The sequence below is a fragment of the Camellia sinensis genome, chromosome 13, assembly GCF_055761805.1.
Source record: "Camellia sinensis isolate YWXY chromosome 13, ASM5576180v1, whole genome shotgun sequence".
Taxonomy (NCBI): Eukaryota; Viridiplantae; Streptophyta; class Magnoliopsida; order Ericales; family Theaceae; genus Camellia; species Camellia sinensis.
In genome coordinates, this window is record NC_138973.1 from 145,281,449 (window position 1) to 145,294,093 (window position 12,645).

Sequence of the window (12,645 nt, forward strand, 5' to 3'; positions counted from 1 at the left end):
TTATCGGCTTGAGCATGAACTTGAGGTATTCATGCCTAATGGTTTTAATCCTCCCTTGAGGGTTTCTACTAACCAACAACATGAGACATTTTTCATGCTCAAAACACTTGTGGCTTGGACCATCTTTCCAATTAGAGGACTTTTCGCATCGGACTTAACCGGTTAAATGACTAATTGGTAAGCTAAAATGTGTAAACAAGAATTGAACCAAGTAAAACTTGTGCAAGATAAGCATTTGTGTTGCATTGCATGTGTTTGGATTGGACGTTAATCCAAACACAAGAAATGTGGGACGTTTTATACTCAAAGTGATGAAACATGTCACATTTCTTGGTCGCCAACACCCTTGATCATGCATGGTAGGGTGGAGGCTCTTTATGTATTGTTTGTGCATTCACTAAGCTTGTACAAGCTTGGTTTTTAGGCCATCATGCATTGAGATGCTTGGTTGGTGGCTTGAGAGACGAGTGCCACTCTCCTTTGAGCTTGAGACATGATGGGGAGAGTGGCAGTACACACATTTCCTTGCAAATGCATTGTCTTGGCTCTATTGTTCTCTGTTGTAGCAAAACAACATTTTGGGAAAGGAGGTAGCTGACCAGCCACATGCACTAGCCAACTGGCCAGTTGAAGTGGTCGGTAGCCAATTTTGGTGGCCGACCGGCTACCAGTTCATTTTGGTGCAAAAATGTTCCTGTTTTGAGGCAAAAGCAATCCGGAGTTGGTACAATGTTTAGAAAACAGAGGCAACTGCAAACAGAGACAGCCAAAAGCAAGGCAATGGATTTTTGGGATGACGCCAACCGAGCATGCATATCTCCCTCGCCCGCGAGGCCATTTCATTGCTTATGATTAGTTTGTGTAATTAATTAATCAATTTGTTTTGTAATGTATTAATTAGCTTAGCATAGCTAGTTATTCAATTGTGCTGTAATAATTAATTAGCTAGAATAGTTAATTAGTTGGATTGTAATAATTAGCTTAGCTTAGTGTAGCTTAGCTTATTTATTCAGACCCTCCTTCACGAGGGCACAATGTTGTAATAAGCGTGCGTGTGTGCATGTCTTCCAACCCCATGTCTTTCTTCCTTTTATTTATCCGCTTTCGATGGTTAGATTAGGGACATATTTCGATTGGCATACCTTATGCTTGCATGCTTGCATCATTCATTTGTCTTGCATGCACCGAGGCTCGGTGCATCATTCAAACTACATCATATTTCAATACCTATTTGAATACGTGTTTCAAAGCATGTTATCAAATTGTTGCATTCATATGCCATCTTAGATAGCCGAGCCTGTTTAGTTGCATTATTGCATGTGTTGCATTAGGCATCTTGTATAGTTAGAATCATGCATATTTCTAACTAGCTTTTGTTTTGGCTTGGAGTACACTATAAGTTTTACACTTTAGCATACTTGCATGAGTGTGAGTGTTGCCATGATAGCATGCTTGCCATGATGCCATGTGCTTATTTGATTAACTGCATGAATGCCTGTGGGTGATGGCTTTATTTCTTGAATTGGAACAATTCATTGATTGTGAGTTTTAAGCCCACTTTGCGAAGTAGCAAAACATGTTTCAAGCCCATCTTGTTTGATGGCAAATCTGCGCTTTAGCCCACTTGAGGGTGGCACTTTCAAACCATTTTCGAAAACAAAAATGAGTTGTTCTGTTCCAATTCTTGTGATTTTAGTCTATACTTGTATGTTGTGCGTATCACATAATAAAGTTAGCTAATAACCGGAATAAGAACACATGTGTTTATAAAACAACATATCATGCTTAGTAGAGGCCGATCCTTTGATCGAGCAAGTGGGGGTGCTCATTTCAGGATCTTTCCCTCTCGTACCCAAGTTCCCGAGCCGAGGCAACTTTGGTGATGACGAACACGTGGCCTTTGGCACGAGTTAGGGTTTCCTAAATTTTTCAAAAATAAAATATTTAGGTGGCGACTCTATAATTTGGAAAAACAGTCCAGTTTTGGCATTATTTGATTCAAAATCGATTTTCCAAAATGATTTTCCGGATTGGACTCTTTGGTGCTTATTAGTCTCACATTGCACTTTGTGAGATTAGATTCAGAACCTTAACAGGAGTCTGAACTATAGGACCAATTCATGCCTCTCCGAAAAGGGGGCGCTCGAAGAAAGTCGAGTCTTCAGTTTGAAAAGAAGACCTCACAATTCAGACTCCCGCGGTTTTGAATCTAATCTCACAAGTGCAATGTGAAACTGATAAACACAAAAGAGTCCAAGTCCGGCAAATCGTTTTGGAAAATCGATTGTAAGGCAAATAATGCCAAAATTAGACTGCTTTTCCAGATACAAAGTCACCACCTAAATATTTTGTTTTGGGGAAATTTAGGAAATCCTGACTCGTGCCAAAGGCCACATGTCCGTCATCACCAAAGTTGCCTTGGCTCGGGAACTTGTGTACGAGAGGGGAAGGTCCTGAAATGAGCACCCCCGCTCGCCCAATGAAAGATTGGCCTCTACTAATCATGATATGTTCTTTTTTAAACATTATGTGTTCTTGTTCCGGTTATTAGCTAACATTAATATGTGACGCACACAAGCAAGTATAGACTAGTCACAAGACTTGGAACAATTTAACTCATGTTTGTTTTCGAAAATGATTTGAATTTGCCACCCTCAAGTGGGCTAAAAAATGCAGATTTGGCACCAAACATAGTGGGGTTAAAACATGATTTTGCCACTTAACAAAGTGGGCTTAAAACTCACATTTGTTGAATCGTTCCAATTCAAACAACCAAGCCTTCATCCACAGGCATTCATGCAGTTTAGCATTTAAGTACATAGTCTCATGACAAGCATGCGAAACATGGCAATATGGCAACCACACTCATGCAAGTATGCCAAAGTGTAAAACTCACAGAGTACTCCAAGTTAAAACAAAAACTAGTTAGAAAGATGCATGATCCTAACTATGCAAGATGTCCAATGCAACACATGCAATATGCAATTAATAGGCTTGGCTACTAATATGGCATATGATCGATTTGAACATGTCGTAAAACACGTATTCAAATAAGTATTTGAAATTGCAATGCAGTTTGAATGATGTGTCGAGCCTCGATGCATGCAAGACAAATGAAAGGATGCAAGCATGCAAGCATAAGGTATGCTAATTGAAAATGTCCCTAATCTAACCATCGAAAGTGATTAAATAAAAGGGAGAAAGGCATGGGGTTAAAAGACATACACACACACACGCACACTTATTACAACATTACGCCCTCACGGAGGAGGGTTCGAATGAATAAGCTAGCTAGCTACACTAATTAAGCTAACCAATATAACACTTGAAATGAATTAACCAACTACTCTAAGCTAATTAATTATTACAATAACTGGAACCAATTTAACTAACTTATTCTAAGCTAATTACTTATTACAAAATGAGGTAATTAGCCAAACTCTAAGCTAATTAAATACAAAGAAATTAAATGAATAAATTAGCTACCACTAATTAACTAATAGCCTCGGGAAGTGAGGGATGCATGCTCGGTTTCTCCAACCAAAAAGCCACCGCCTTGCCATTGAACGCCTCCATTTGCACATATTTGAACACCAACAGTGTTGCCAACTCCCAGAATGCCTCTGCTCCACCTTAGGAACAAACTGTGCAAAATTTTATTAATGGCCAGTCGGTTATCAATGGCGGCCGGTCGGCCACTGCTCCCCTGCACTTCCTTTTTGCTACAACAGAGAGTAAACAGAGGCAAAACAGTGTATTCTCAAGGGTTATCTGTACTGTTACCCTCCTTATCACCACACAAGCTCAAAGGAGTATAACTCTTGGCTTTCAAACCACTAATCAAGAAATTTCCATGCATGATGGCTAAAGAACCAAGTTTGTACAAGTTCAATGACTGCAACAAGACTCAAAAAGACCACCACCCCATCATGCATGATCAAGGGTGGTGGTGACCAAGGAAAGTGGTATCATCACTTTGAGTATGAAACGTCCCATTTTCCTTGTGTTTGAATTAATGTCTAATTCAAACACATGCAATACAACACGAAGAACGCTTATCTTGCTTCTTTTACTTGTATAATTTTGTTTACTCATTTTGGTTACCGATCCATTCTTTAACCGGTTAAGTTCATTGGTGAATATCTTCTAAAGCGAAAAAAGTGTCAACCAAGGGGTAGTTCAAGGCATGAGGGATGCCATTGGTAATGAACCCTCAAAAGAGGATTAAACCATTAAGCATGAGCCTTAACCTCAAGCTTAAACAACCCTAAGGTTGAAACAACCCTCAAAGCAAATGAAAAAAGTGTAGCAAAGAGGGAGGTTGTAGAGATGTTAGGTGCTGGAATTAGGCATGAAAAAGGATTAAAACATGCAACCAAGAAACACAAATGATGCTCAAAGCCTAGAAACACTAAGCTAGTGAAAGAGATTGCACCACAACTATACAAAACAAAGCTCAAATGACCCAAACAGTCCAAAATAGAGCTAAACCAGGTAAAAAAAAGAGGCAAAAACATGTTGGACCAAAGCTAAGTTAGGCTAGAAAAACATGCTAGCATATGAGGAAACTAGGCATCCAAGCAAGACAACAAGGAGGGGACGCTAACCCCTCTAATTTTGGATTTCAAAATTTGATTTTTACCACTGAAAAACCTCTAAGATTTAGTGGTTAAAAGGCCCAAAAAAGTTGATTTGAAATTGATAAATAATAGCACAAAAAGCTTAGCAAGCTAAGAAGCAAAAGGGTGGACAACCCCCTAACTCAAAAGGGACTCAAGCCACCACTTTTATTCTTTAGAAACAGAACCTTTTACATGTCAAAACTTGCCCCAAAATAGTAGAAAAAGATGGCAAAGCAAGTGTGCAAAACAAGCTAGCAAAGCAATTAATATACCTCTTGGACCCAAAGCACAAAATAGGCACAAATGAGGCACCAAAATCAAGCCAAGACCACCTTCTAGAGCTCAAAGAGGGTCCCCAGTAACCTCAACCCAAAGATAAGCAACTTTGGTTAAGGGTTGATAGGCAAGCTAGAAGTTTATCTCTACTTGTATGCACAAAAAGGCAAGAGAGAGAGAAATCTAGAGAGAGAACTGTAGAGAAAGAGAGAGTATTGTAGAGAGAGAGGCTCCCAAAATTTCCAACCTTGCAATATGAGAGATAGGTCATCTATATATAGAAATACAAGAGCTTTGGTCGAAAATATTTCAAAATGTGATAGCTGGAGTAGTGTAGAACAGTTAAAGGAAGAGATCTGCACAAAATATCTGATTTTTGCACCCATGGCCGGTTGGCCACCATTGGTGGACGACAAGAGTCACCCTTGGATGACACATGGCCGACAAAGTCCATTTGTGGCCGACACATGGCCGTCAAGCCTCACTAGTGGCTGGAAAGCAAAAATTAGTTTCCGGCCCTGACTTCAATTAGGCATATCTCCTTCATCTGGACTCCTTTGCAGGTCATTCTCGAGTCTAAATTGAAAAGGCAATTGAGAATGAAGGAGAAGGCTATATAGAAAATGGCATTCTTTACACGGTATGGCCATTATGAGTTCGTAATGATGCCTTTTGGGTTAACTAACGCGCCGACCTTGTTTATGGATTTGATGAATTGGATCTTCGGTGAGTTCCTAGACCGTTTTGTGGTCGTCTTCATTGACGACATTTTGATCTACTCACCCTCTAAGGAGGAACACGAGGAACATTTGCAGATTGTGCTTGAGTTTCTTAGAGCTCACAAATTGTATGCTAAGTTCGAGAAGTGTGAGTTTTTGTTGAAAAAGGTGAAATTCTTAGGCCATGTGGTATCCGAGGAAGGAGTGATGGTAGACTCTTCTAAGATAGAAGCAATACAAGATTGGGAACAACCTAAGAATGCCTTTGAGATTCATAGTTTCTTGGGGTTAGTCGGTTATGACCGTCATTTTGTGAAGGATTTCTATAGATTGGCCTCACCTTTGACTAGACTGATGAGGAAGAGAATTAAATTTGTGTGGAATGAGACTTGTGAGAAGTCATTTCAAGAGCTTAAGGTTAGACTTACCACTGCTCCAGTGTTGATTATTTCGGAGAGGGGTTTGGGCTAATCAGTGTATCGTGACGCGTCCCGGGAAGGTTCAGGTTGTGTCTTGATGCAAAAAGGGAAGGTGATAGCTTATGGCTCACTGCAATTGAAAGGGCATAACAGAAATTATCCTACTCATGACTTAGAGGTATTCTCCGATCACAAGAGTTTGAAATATTTATTTTCACAAAAGGATTTGAATTTGAGGCGGAGAAGGTGGATGAAGTTTCTGGAAGATTACGACTTTGAGTTGCACTATCATTAGGGAAAGGCCAATGTTGTAGGCGATGCTTTGAGTAGGAAGCCCATTAGCAGTGTAGCGAGTATTGTCATCTGGGAATGGGAGATGTTGGGTGTTATTGGTGAGTTTGACTTGCATCTTGGCAAGTCTGTTGAGTCGGCTGCTTTGTTTACCATAGTTGCACAACCTACACTTGTGAGTCGAGTTGTAAAAGCATAGCAAGGTGATCATGAGGTAGAGTCTATCCGGGAGAAGATCTCTAGTGGGAAAGTAGAGAAGGGCTTGAGCGTGTATTCTGACTCGAGCATTAGACACTTTGACTGTCTTTTCGTGCTGAAGTCTTGTCAAGAGGAGGTACCCTGAGAGTTTCACCATTTACGCCTTACAGTACATCCGAGAGGCACAAAGATGTGTCACGACCTTAGTCGCCAGTTTTGGTGGAGGGCAATAAAGAATGATGTAGGCCTTACTTGTCAATAAGTGAAGGCCGGGCATCAGAGGCCAGTGGGTTTGTTACAACCCTTGCCTATAGTCGAGTGGAAGTGGGAGCATGTCACAATGGATTTTGTTGTAGGTCTTCCGAGGACTCAACGGGGTAATGATGCCATTTGGGTGATAGTTGATCGGTTAACTAAGTCAGCACACTTTGTACCTATATGCACAAGTGACTCAATAGATTATCTTGTCGACCTTTATGCTAGGGACATAGTTCGACTTCATGGAGTCCCTGTGACTATTGTTTCGAATAGAGATCCGCGCTTCACGGCTCGATTGTGGCAGAGCCTACAGAACGCCTTGGGCACTAGATTGACAATTAGCACCGCCTATCATCCCCAAACTGATAGGCAATTAGAGCATACTATTCAGATTCTAGAGGATATACTTCGGGGTTGTGTCCTTGACTTTAAAGGGTCGTAGGAGAGACACTTACCTTTAGTGGAGTTTGCCTATAACAATAGCTTCCAATCGAGTATTAGCATGACACCATTTGAGGCCTTGTATGGTCGACCGTATAGATCTCATGTTTGTTAGGTCGAGGTGGATGATGCACCTATGATAGGTCCAGAGTTAGTCCGGAAAACAATGGAGAAAGTTACACTTATTCATAAGAGGTTGGTTACAACTTAGACTCGTCAGAAGAGCTATGCCGACCGTAGGAGGAAACCGTTATCCTTTGAGGTAGGAGATCACGTCTTCTTGAAGATATCACTTAGACAGGGTTTGATGAGGTTAGGAAGAGCAAAAAGTTGTCTCCTAGATTTATTGGGCCTTTTGAGATCTTAGAACGTATTGCAGAGGTAGCTTATCATTTGGCCTTGCCGCCACAGCTTTTTAGGGTTCATAATGTGTTTCACATCTGTATGCTCCGAAAGTATGAGCCGAATCCATCACATGTATTGGATTAGACTGAGTTAGAGGTAGATGAGGATGCCTTATATGAGGAGAGACCGGTTAAAGTTTTAGATACTCGAGATCAAGTCTTGTGTAGCAAGACAATTCCCTTGGTAAAGGTGTTGTGGAGACAACACGGGATTGAGGATACGACTTGGGAGCGTGAGGCGGAAGTTCGTGAGAAGTGTCCGGACTTATTTGGTAATGTTTGAACTTGTATTGAAAACCATGTTATGTTGAATTCATATAAACACTGTATATGTTTTGGAAATATGAATTGTATATTCAGTACTGAGAACTTGTTTATAATTGTGATGAGAATGAGTGACCGATGGATGGGTCATGGTTGAGTTCAACTTATTATCATTGTTGTAATTGGTATTGTTATGGATTTAAAATTTCGGGGACAAAATTCCTTAAGGGGGTGGGGGAGGTTATAACGATCCTGATTTAGACCCGATCCATTTATTGCCTTTTAATCCGAGAAACCATATCCTTAGCGGTTGTTCTTCTTTCTTTTCATGTTTGGTTTTACTTCTGGGGTCAACACCTTGGGTTCCTGGGGTCGACACCACCTTGCTGTCTTACTCTTGGTGTCTCTACTGCTTTTTGGGGGTCGACACCACCTTGCTACTATGTCCTGGGTGTAGCTACTGGTTTTTGGGGTCGACACCACGAGTTTGGGGGTCAACCCTCTTGTCTGCTACAAACATTAGTGTCTTAGTATTTCTTCTTGAGGCTATCAACCCTTGTGACTTATTTCTAGAATTTTGGGTTTCGCTTGGGCCCTACTTTTGGGGAGTTTTGACTTATTTTTTTCATTGACTTTAGGGCTATTATTCTACCACTATAAATAGACCTCAAACACACTTTTCTCATTCATTTTCTCTCTCTCTCTCTCTCTCTCTCTCTCTCTCTCTCTCTCTCTCTCTCTCTCTTTGAAACTCAACTTTTCTCACATAGATGTCTAGATCTACTCGGTTAAAGACATCTTTTCACCTTTGGTCCTTTGAGTAAGGTTATAGATCTCATTAAGAGCTTTCTTTTGATCCAACAGCTTCGTGGTTTCGCCGCCTTTGAGTTTTTTCGAGTTTTTCTCTTCACTTCTTGAGGTAGGGATTACTTTGACTCTTTTATGATTTTTAACTCAGTTATTTGTCTCTCTAAACAAGATTGTGATTTGGGAATTTTTGGATAAAAATCTGGGGTTTCGGTTTTGAAATCAAAAGAGTGGTTTTCAAAATGGGTTCTTGTATATGGTTATGGCCTTGTAAAAATGGTTGGGCTGTGATAAAATTGTAGATTTTATCCATGGAAATTGATTTTAAAGAAAGGGGTTCCCCTCCCCCCACCCCTAAATTGTGAAAATTTGATTTTTGTAAAGAGAAATGGAATTGATGTTGGTTATATGGAATTGGAACGATGATGATGATGATGATGGTGATGGAGTTTGATATGAATTATCACTCCTAATTTTGAAATTTTGGAAAGTATATCTGTGTTGATATTTAATTATCTGTTTAGAGATATCTATTTTGGGTTATTGGTGGAGGATAGCTACGATTGTTGTAGAAATTGCATGAGAATTAGGTAAATTGAAACTATTTTTCTCATCTATTGCATTGAGCATTGTAACGTGTTTAACACATTGAAAATGGTTATTGTTTTGAGAAAAAACGGTAAATACCTTGGTGAATCTGGGTTGGAGTGTAGTTGTGGTATTATGTTGGCCTGAATGTCCTTGGTGAAAGTCCAGAAACTTGTATGATTAGGTGTCAAGCCTTCCGGTTAATACTGGCAAAGATGACAAATTGATAGTGCTTGTAGCCTACTTGCAGACATGTCCTAAAGATTCCTAGTGTTGTAGCCACTGCCCTATTTTCTCTTGAAAAGGAATTGATTGCATGAATTGTGATATAAACTTGACATTTCATGGTTTTGAAAGAAGATATAAAATATTTTGGCACGAACATTGCATATGCAGTCACGTTATAACTCTATCAAGATTCATACACTGTGTTATAGTATCTTTATCGTGCTTTGGCTCACTCTATGTGGGAAAACCATTTTCAGGTGCTGATGATATGCCTCAGCCAAGGCAATAGCTTGGAACGATTTGGAGCAAGAGCTTCATTTGGTTTATTTGTTGTAATTATTTTGTATAAGCCTAGGGCTTTATTTGTATTGAGTTTAATCTGACTTTTGTTGTAACCAAGTATTGTCTTGGAAAGTTGTAAACCTTTAGGGTATTTCTTATTTGTTTTAAATCTTATTTCATATCTTTAACTTGTAACACATGCTATAGATTCAGGGTAAGGACTTGAGAATGTATAACCATGTGTTCTACCTTTTGTACCACAGGACTATATGAAATGAAATGTTATTATTTCAGAAAACTATATTTACACATTGTTTTTATTTATTAATATTGTGGGTAGTTTATTGTAATTATTTCAGAGCGTTACAATCCTTTTCACAATCACTTCGATACCTGGCATAAAACACCAAGGAAATGCAAAAAAAGCCATGAGCTTGACAGCCCAATAGAATGCTACAACATGATAGTCGACCCATCCTGATAATACACTTATAATAATAATAATAATAATAATAATAATAATAATAATAATAATAACCAACATGATTAAATAAATGAGTACATGATTAACAAAAAATTTAAAGATAGTAATTAATCATGTTAGTTGTCAACAAATTAGTACTTCTAAGCAGCTCTCCATATAGCGTTGTTCCTACCCAACCATTAAGCAATGGATAAAACTATTCTGACTCCCCCTTGGTCCTACACCAGGATCAACACCATGAATGCCTACTCCTCGAGTTATATACTTGAGCCGCAACATCAATGGCCCACCAAGGAAATGGCCTTCCAGAGGTATTCCCTCTGTGTGAGACCCTCACTGCCACCCTTATTCCTCGACCAATCCATAAGAGTCAAAATATGTCCCATTCCATCTAATTGTAACACATCACACTTGCGTAAGATTTTCGAACCAGAGCTCACTTTGTTAAACAATATACATCATTTTTCAAATCATTCACAACATTACTCAATTTCACAATCTCATACAGCGCAAGAAACCAACCACCTAATTATTCCAAATTTCAACTTTCAACAATTTACTACCCATGCATAATGTGAACAACATTATTTATAACTTTACACCACATAAACAGATCCATAATTAACAATATACCAAATAATGGACAAAATGGAGATTCACACAAATAACACATAACACTAAATAATCTTTCAAATTTTTTTCAGCAAATTTCAACACGGATGATCCAGGTTTGTAAAATAAAAACAAGTACCAAACGGTGTCAAAAATGGTTGATTTTGGATTCTACATTTAGATAAATGGGTTAGGAAGATTTTACTAAAAAGAATTGAAGGCTAAAAATCAGTTTAAACTAGAGAATTTATTTTTGGAAAAAATTACTATTTTCAAACTGGGTAATCTAGCAACTTCAAAACAGGGAGTTCAAGTTTGAAAAATGAAAAGAGGCATCAAATGACATCAAATTGAAGTGAGATTTAAATGTTTTGCTAGATACTCAAGTTAGAAATACTTTTTCAGAGAACTTGAAAGCTGAAAATCTCTTTAGCATGGAGAAAATATTTTTCTAAGAAAATTGAACAGAATCTATCATGTTTTGGAGAAACTAAAATTACTTATTCGATAGTCATCAGTTTTTAGTGAAATCAATGGAAAATGAAAGATAACTATAAAAACCTAACGTTTCCAAGTGGTCTTCCATGAAAAGAAATTTTGTAGACAAAATGACATTCATTTGAAATAGTTGTCTCTGCGGGGTTGTTTGCGGTAGTTTAGAAAAATAATTATTTCGGATGTAAAATACTCTCCGATGATTTTACAAAAGTTCAGAGACGTAAAAGACATGTAAATATGCTCTTGTATTTTCAGATTTTACACAGAAAATTTTTAGAATTTATTAAAGCTTTTGCAAATGATTCAAAGATCAAAACCCTACTGAAAATCACCATTTAGTTTCATCTTCTTTTCTTTAGTTGAAATATCATACCAAATAATAAGACTTAAATTCACATATAATATATATATATATATATATCATAAAAATAATTAAACATATATGTAAGAAGGGTGATAGTTGTAGAATCCTACCTTAAACTTGTGCAAAAATCCAGCTAAGTATGGAAACTCCTTTCTTTGATAGAATAGCTATTTCTTCCCTAATTCTAACTCTAAAATTTTTGTGAACATACAGAAGTAGAATGTGGAAGAAAAAATGAAAGATGTGAATTCTTCCTTCAACTAAGCTAGTACATATAGGAAGAGAAGATGAAGAGGGTAATCGTGATTGATGTGTTGGAAAGAAAGGAAATAATATGGGTGATGGTGGGTAATTATAATGGAGGTGAAGGCATAACATGGATGATGGTGGATTGTCACCAAAAGAAATGCAAGATGAAGGGGATAATTATATTTGATGTGTTAGAAAGAAGTGAGCCGTATGGTTGTTGAGGTGGAGATGAGTTGGTGTAAGTTGATGATATATGATAGTGTTGGTTTTAATGATGGTGGGGTGGTATGGGGTGAGTTGGTGTCTTCCACCATTGATTTTTCTTTCTTTCTTTATTAATTTTTATTATTATAATTATTTTAAAGAATAAGGATAGTGGAAAATAAAACAGTATTAGAAAGAGTAATTGGTTTTTATCTAAAATATTTCACCACTAAAACTGAACTAAGGATTAGGTGACAACATAAATGGTTAAAAATAATTACAGACTTATCATAAATATTCACTCTAAAACTACCATCTTTAAAATTAAATTTCAATATTATGCTCTTAATAAACCTTTTCATTCTCCACAAATCCAGGGCATTACATGATTAATTGTTCTTCCTAAGAACTGAATTTTATTATAAGCTCTGATTGAT

At 37.9% G+C, this 12,645-nt stretch overlaps 1 long non-coding RNA gene across 1 annotated transcript; it reads right to left on the reverse strand.

The window, feature by feature from the left end:
- Nucleotides 1-10,289: 10,289 nt before the first annotated feature.
- LOC145806486 (uncharacterized) lies at nucleotides 10,290-12,303 on the reverse strand. The gene is made up of 2 exons (XR_014349741.1): nucleotides 11,866-12,303; nucleotides 10,290-10,672 (listed from the first exon to the last, which is right to left on the reverse strand). It is a non-coding gene; the product is annotated as an uncharacterized LOC145806486 (long non-coding RNA).
- Nucleotides 12,304-12,645: the final 342 nt, after the last annotated feature.